The sequence below is a fragment of the Benincasa hispida genome, chromosome 4 (genome assembly GCF_009727055.1).
Source record: "Benincasa hispida cultivar B227 chromosome 4, ASM972705v1, whole genome shotgun sequence".
Classification (NCBI taxonomy): Eukaryota; Viridiplantae; Streptophyta; class Magnoliopsida; order Cucurbitales; family Cucurbitaceae; genus Benincasa; species Benincasa hispida.
Window position 1 is genome coordinate 33,088,925 of NC_052352.1, and position 8,593 is coordinate 33,097,517.

Consider the following 8,593-nt stretch of genomic DNA (forward strand, 5'->3'; position numbering starts at 1 on the left):
TCGGACGTGGGTTAGTGGGATCCGTTGGTTATTGTAACCGATGAATTAAAATGATTTTTTTTTTAAATTTTTGAATCGTTCGTCAAGTGGTCCGAAAGAAAAGAGAGCGCCCGTTGGTGAAAAGAAAATGATCGCTTAAGAAAATCGAGAGCCTATACGATAGTTACTCTCCGCCTAAACGATTGTCCACCTCGCGCCTAAACGATCGCACACTAGTTTCTACACGATCGCATAGCTTCTCTAAATGATCGTAGTGTGTATTCCTCCTTCCTCTACCAAATTCACCAAAGACCACGCTTTGGGTTCTCACTCCAAGAATACCCAGGGCTCTTTTCTGGTGGTGTCATCCCCGCGATGTTCGTGTTCATGCGGTTGTTCGTGCTGCTATTGTTGACGCTGCTGCTGGGCGTTGGTAGATCGCGTGGAGGGTTCCGCTGCGTTGAGTTCCAAAGTTTGAAGACTTTCTTCAACTGGTATGGCAACTCATTCTCTTGTTATTTTGTTGTTCATAGCATACCATTAATTAAGATTTGTTTGCGTAACTGTGCTTTTGAATGTATGTTGTTGTATTTCGGTCACTGCGAGATCGGAGCGATCTGAACACACTCATGGAACTCTTCGGTAAGAGATCCTTCAGTACTTAATAACATCATGCCTAAGGGAGATGGACGGTTTTCCAAACATCCCTCGTAGAGATTTCATAATCTCTTTGGCAGTACCTATAACCTCATTTTTCTTCGCTAAAACATCAGATATGCTGGCGATGATATAGGCACGGGCATTATCATTCGCCTTGATCCATCTATCGTACGCATCCCAAACAGTTCTGTTTGCATTAGAGCTTGGAATGGGAGGACAATCCTCTATTAAGATGAACTGTAAATCGTCTATTACCAGTATAGTATTCATATTTGATTTTCAAGTTGCATAATTATCCCTAATCAGTTTATCAGACACTAAAAATTGTACTAGTGCACTTGTAATTCTGAAAAATATAAACAAATTATAAGTGAATTGCTTTTAAACCCAATCAAGTTTTAGAAAAGTAATAATATACCCAATATTATTTTTGCAATGATACTACAGCAAGACATTCATGACTAAATACTATCTCTAGAATAACTCATATTCCGATAGTCATTTAGCTACCGTTTTTTGTCAGAAATTACTAATTCTTCAGTAATTCTGTAAGTGTAACCCTCTGTTTTTAGACCTCACAAGTCTGATCCCAACGATACTCCCGAAGTTGGAAAGTCAAAGTTGAAACCGACTTTAGAAATCCTATCCATTTCTGGAGTTTGAGTTGTTCCGAATCCTTTGTTAAAACCCTCCGAGGGGATAACCATCATTAAACAACTAGCGAGGACAATTTAAAGACGAAAAGCAGGCGCAACATAGGAATCTCATGGTTCAAACCAACAAAAGAGACCGTAAGATATGTTGACATATATCCTTCACCCATTTACTATGAACTACTTCCCTATTCGCTTTGGTTTTGATATATGACGAACACTTTCTAAATGGAGGTTACTCCCAGGGTGACACGAAGTGCTGCATGGATCTCACAGTGGAAATTTTCTAGGGACATGAGAATTGAAATCAATGTATCGTATATTTGATTTTCATTGAACAGCTTCCCCCCATTCACCATGATCAATTCACATGAACACTTTTCCGAATAGAGGTTGCTTCCAGGGTGACACGAAGTGCCGCATGAACCTTTCGGTGTGAACATCTTGAGAACGTGGAAATTTTAAAATTAAAACATCATATTTAATTTTAAAGTGAACAACTTCCTCCATTCACTAAAATCCCAATTCATGTAAATACTTTCCGAATAGAGGTCACTCTCAGGGTGACACGAAGTGCCACATGAATTTCGATCGTGAACTCTTAGGGACGTGAGAGCTAAAATGATCATATCATATATGTTTATTAATCTCCCACTAAAGCATTCTAACATATCATATACGTTATTTTGATTTTCACTGAAGTGTTCTAATAGCATATCATATATATTATTAAACTCCCACTGAAGTGTTCTAACGATTAAACGAGGTATACGTTTCTTAGGTTTGTTTCGGCTAATTAAACAACCTAAGTCTAGGTGTTTATCCAAGGATTTAATTTACAATGTCTAGGTGATGAACTAGTTTTAAAACCTCACATCGCTCACATATTGCTCATAAAACCGGTTAACAATGCTCTTAATTCAGCCATAATCTTCAGGTAGGAGGTGTTCCATAGATCGTCAACTTAAATACCTCCAGCCTTCGACAGGATTATATATCGGTTGAGTTTGTAACCCGAGTTTTACAAGTTTAACGACCTATTTTAACTATTAAAATGAGTGGTTAACCTACGTGAGTATGCAACTGTTCTTCATTATGGATTTTAAATGTCTAACCTAATTTTATAACAACTTACAAAATTTTAGACATGTTAAACATCCACAACATACATCAAAGACATTCAATATTTAATATAACATTTATATTAAATAAAAGAAACCCTAAACATGCATATTATATATTATAACATTTTATAACATACTTTCAATGCATGTAACATGCCTTCTATAGTGGGATTTTAAATCTACATGGCATACTGTATGCACGTACAAGATTTATTTAATTATAACATATATCACATGCATAAATAATTAAACACATACTGATATGGTTTTAGTTTTGGCATTTTCAAGCAAACAAAGTCCTAAGAATTACAAAAATAGCAAGAAACAGCTCCAAACCGCTCCAAACCAGATCAAAATAGCTTGAACCGGATGTGAACCACCTGAACTGAACCAATCAAAACCCTTTTGAAGGTGAACCGGGTTAATTTTGAAGAAAACCGATCAAATTGATCAATCCTCAATGGTCCTCGCTCAATCAACGGGTCAAACTCGTCAAACCGGTTTAAGAATCTCGCAGTTGGACCAAAATCTCGCTGGGTTGAACAGGATCTCACTCCTCGATGGAAATCTCGCTCAAACTTGATCAGAATCTCGCTTGATGTTGAAATCTAGTTGCTCGAAGGAAATCTCGCTCAAACCATCAAAATCTCTCTCCTCACTCGAAATCTCGCTCAAAATTCCATCAGAATCTCGCTTGAACTCGATCAAAAATCTTGCTCTTGCTCGAATTATGAGCAGCGTTGCAACGATACTTGGACAGAAGCTCATGATCTGGAAATCTACAGCTCGACCTTTTTCACTTCTTTATTTAATTACAACTTAATTTCAACTTTAACGACTCCAAATAAATTATAGACTCTTGAGTACTGATGACGAAAATTTTAGATTACCAATTACTTGATGACTAAAATTACGAGGACGCAATATGCGATGCATGTTGTTAATGTATGCGTTGATTATCATGCATCGATGGTTATGAGTTAGACTTTCAATATGTGTTAACCAATGTATGCGATGACCATGCGTTCCTGTCATAAGTTTTCTTGTACTCATGCCAAGTATAACGCGAACGCAAGTTTCTCGGGTGATCCGAGGTTGAACTCAGGGACTTGTAGCTAGATGTATGTGGTAATGTGTATGTGGCGGTTGAATAAAAGAATGATGGAGGAGTTTTTATGCTAACACTACTTCTACTCCTAATTAACAGACAATGCAATGAGAAGTATGAATGAGAGGTAGAGACACGACAACTGTTGACGCGAAGTAAATAGATGGAAAAATAGATAAAATGTGGAGATGTCTTCATCCCAACCCTTAATATTGACCGCAAGGGTAACCCCAGCCAACATAAGCTATGCAATCATGCTACACACACTTGAGCCTAATTCTAGGACGTATGTGATGCATATGCGATAATGCCGAGAATCCTATACCTAAACCTCCATAACCCGCTCATGTGCTCTTGCCGCATGAGCGTGATAGTCGCATGCCACCACCATATCCTACTTCCTAGATGCATGCAATATCCTCTTTGTAGGGTGTATACGCTGTGTGATAGCAAACGGAGTTTATTCCTAAGTTCCCTATTCTTACTTATGCATTCCAATCCGCTCTCTCGAGTCTTAGATTTGGATTTTAGACTACTCTTCCAAGTATGCCTAAATGATGAATGATACACTCATAAGACAAGGTAACCGCATGAACTTGGTTGACACAAGATTATTCCTATCTCTAGTGAACAAAGCTTACATTGCTTGATACGACCAACCATTTACCCTCCCGAGCAGTTAGTTGTTGCTGACTTTACTCATAGACAAACGTTGCGTTTGCCTATAGACATGCGTTCCTACAGCTTAACACTAAGCAAATAAAGTTTTCTCACACACTCGCGCAACGCACACCTCTCGGTGGTTTGCTACATGTTTCATATCTCTAATCTACATGACTAAGTATGCGATACTTTAGCAATCTCACTAAGTGATGCAATGAAAGTTAAGGATGCTAAGGAAAGAAAGATGGAGATGGAATCAAAGGAAACACAAAAATGCATTGAACACATAATGTATCAATTCCTTAATCCCAAAATGCACTACAATACAATGAAAGAAAAGAAGAGAAAATGAAAGGACCAGCTGGAAGCAATGTCTTGCTTCTAGTGGATGTGTGTTAAGGCTGCTGGTGGTGCCATGGATGGGTGGGGGAACTAACTCTCTCGAGATCTAGCTCCGGTCGTCACTCGAAATGGAGGAAGAAGATGAAGAACTCTCAAGCTTTCTTCTTACACATTTGTCTGGATCGCAGGGATAACCTTGGATAAGTTGAAATTCTGCTCAGTGACTTCTATTTATAGAGCTTGGATCACCGACAACATTTATGGACTGCTCTGATTCTGACATTCACGATGCGTTAGTCCTTTTCTGAATCTCTACTGCTAATGGTGTGGTAGGTAAAATGTCAACATCATATTTTGGTTTTCCCAAGATATGCGTTGATGTGTTCATTCCACCAACCTTGCGTTGATCCCTCTATTATGCGTTATCGTGTAGCCACAGTCGTGCAGTGACCGCATTCGCTTAATACCGCAACTTCTACACGATGACTGCAATTGCTTGATGATCGTAACTCCTATGCGATAGACACATGCGGCTGATCACCACAACACCGATGCGTTGATTGTATGCGTTTGCTTTTGCGATAGAGAGTTTTTCCGCATGCGGTCGTCTATGCGGTAGTCTGGCTTCTGCGTTTGCATCCTCTTCCTGCGTTAGCTACAAAAATAGACATTTGAAAGCATAATAACGCATAATAATGGGTTAGCCGAGATTCTCAATGTTGAACGTCGCAAGTTCTTTTTCTCATGAATTCCCAACATAATTGCCGCATATTCTGCTTAACAGCCTTCATAATTCTAAATAAAAGGCCTAAGATGACATGCATTTCTGCATGTCATCACACTCCCAAACTTAGAATCGTGCTTGTCCTCAAGCATGCATTATACTCAAGAAATTCTAATTCACATTCTTGCTTTCCTTTGTGATGACCAGCTTCTCAGAATATAATTTACTCGTACCTTTAACCATCACCGCAATGCTTTCGTCCACTTTGGTTGCTTCTTCAAAAAGATCTTTTCCAAGTTTAAATCCGGCAAGCCTTTGTTCAAAAACTTTTTATTCATTTACCGCAACTTTGCATTTAGCTGTTGAGAATGCATTCGTTCAAAACGCTTCAAAAATTTGCGATGACTTATTCGAATGCGGCGTTGAACCTGGTTATGCTCTTCCTTTTGGCTTACCCCCATGTGTGTCATGCGGGCATCCAACTTTGGTTACGTTTCATATTCAGCTCAACTCTTGTCTTGCTTGATTTGGCTTGCGCCGGACAGAGGAGTTGCATTTATGCGTTGATCCTAGCGACTTACTTTCGTTTTGGCTTGCCCCCACGTGTGTCATGCAGACATCCAACTACGGGTAAGTGTCTTTCACAACTTAACTCTTATCAACATGAATTTCCCCATTGCGTTGACAGTGGAGTTATTATTCTCAAAATTCTCACTTTTTTTTTCAAATGATCGCAATGCAATGAACGCAATTCTCCGAGACCGCTGCCACCCCAAACTTAGAGGTTGGCAGCGTTCTCACCGTAAAGCTAAAAACAAACTTAACAGGAATGTGGTAATAAATGTTTGAGCAAAGGTTTGCACGCAATAAAACTTAAGACTTTCAAAATTTGAAGAAGCTATTAAAAGTAAGGAGCACCTTGCGATGCTTAGTTAGAAGATGCGGTGAATTATACGTACCATCATAGAAACACCGCAAAGTAACGCGATCGAAAAAATAGAATTTCAAAAGGATAATGCATAAAAGATAACAAGAAAAGACCTTAGGCGGAATAACGCATGCGATCATGCATTGAGATTCACGCGATTGAAGCCATGCGTTGAAGGATGGAGGGAATTCTTCCATTGTACTGTGCACCGAGGAGACTTATTGCTGCACCTATAAGGAACAAACGCACCACAGCCAAGGAAGCAGTTGCATGTCCAAAATAACAATAAAATAAAAATAAACTAACGAAAGCAAGATAAAGATAGTGTAGAAGACGTCCCTAGAGAAACTGGAGTGTTGTCATCGCAAGGAGTCTCCCGTGCAGGAGATTTCTCTCAACTACTTAGGCCAAGATCTTGTCCTGACCATTGGAACTTTCGGCAATTGTTGGGCACATGTTGGCCACCATGTGCTTAGAATTACCTTCAGCTCATGCAACTAATTGCCCTTCTACCTTGGGGTCAATACTGGCTTTCGGCGCATCGCTTACACTTCAATATTGGTTACAACCTGGTCGCATAAGCTACAATACTCCCAAGATAAAAAGGTTACCTACAGAGACACAAAACTCAACAAACAATTAGCTGCCAAGTCCCCGGCAACGACGCCAAAAACTTGATGACGAAAATTTAGATTACCGAATCGTCGAGGGCTTGATAACTAAAATTAGATGAACGCTACATGCTTCATATCTCTAATCCACATGACTAAGTATGCGATACTCTAGCAATCTCACTAAGTGATGCAATGAAAGTTAAGGATGCTAAGTAAAGAAAGATGGAGATGGAATCGAAGGAAACACAGAAATGCATTGAACACATAATGTATTAATTCCTTAATCTCAAAATGTACTACAATACAATGAAAGAAAAGAAAAGAAGATGAAAGGACTAGCTGGAAGCAATGTCTTGCTTACAGCGGATGTGTGTTAAGACTGCCAGTGGTGCCATGGATGGGTGGTGGAACTGACTCTCTCGAGATCTAGCTCTGGTCAAAGGCTTCGGTCATCACTCGGAATGGAGGAAGGAGATGAAAAACTTTCAAACTTTCTTCTTACGCATTTGTCTGAATCGCAGGGATAACCCTAGATAAGTTGAAATTTTGCTCAGCGGCTTCTATTTATAGAGCTTAGATCGCCGACAACATTTATGGACTGCTCTGATTCTGACATTTGTAGCGCATTAGTCCTTTTCTAAATCTCTGCTGCTAACGGCGTGGTAGATGAAATGTCAACATTATCTTTTGGTTTTTCCCGAGATATGCGTTGATGCGTTCATTCCACCAACCTTGCGTTGATCCCTCTATTATGCATTATCGTGTAGCCGCAATCGTACAGTGACTGTATTCGTTAATACCGCAACTTCTACATGATGACTGCAATCACTTGACGATCGCAACTCCTATGTGATGGATGCATGCGGCTGATCACCGCAATACCCATGCGTTGATCGTATGTGTTCGCCTTTGCGATGGAGAGTTTCTCCGCATGCGGTCATCTATACGGTAGTCCAGCTTCCGTTGCGTCCTCTTCCTGCGTTAACTACAAAAATAAATATTTGAATGCATAATAACGCATAATAATGGGTTAGCCGAGATTCTCAATGCTGAACAAGCTTCTTTTCTCATCAATTCCTAACATAATTGTTGCATATTCTGCTTAACAGCCTTCATAATTCTAAATAAAAGGCCTAAGATGACATGCAGAAATGCATGTCATCAAGCACACATGTAAGCTCATCAAACAAGAGCCAATTACAAGTTTAACTTAGGAATCAAAGAGAATTTAAATGCCAAAACTCAAAAAACCATATCAGTGTACCATTTTCATATAAATCATGAAAAACACCCACCACACCAAAACTAAACCAAATTGAATGCTTAAATGATGCTCTGACACCAATTGTAGGAGTATATCAGCATGTGGTGGAAGCAACAAGGATCAATAAGCATTCTAATTCATTAATTTTGGTTGTAAATTAAGCATGCTCATACAATAATAAAAGGGTTTCAAGTCATACCTTTTTAGTTTTGACGGGTTGACGAATTAACCAGTTCACGAGTTCAGCTATTCTTTGTTCCACAAGTTCGCAGTTTTCTTTCATTTTAAAATGAAGCAAGAGAAGAGTGGTGACACCGGAGATCGCTCAGGGCAACTCGAGAGAGAACCTTGGGGCGAAGAAGCAAAGAGCGGGTTGACTCTCGCGAGAGCGAGATTAACTTTTTAGCACAAGTAGAAATCAGCGTAAAAGCCTGGGCAGCAAGAGATTGCTTCCAGGCCCTTTATTCTATACTTGCATTGTTATTTTGTACTTCATCTTCATATTTATACAATGGAAGTTCTATTTCTACATCT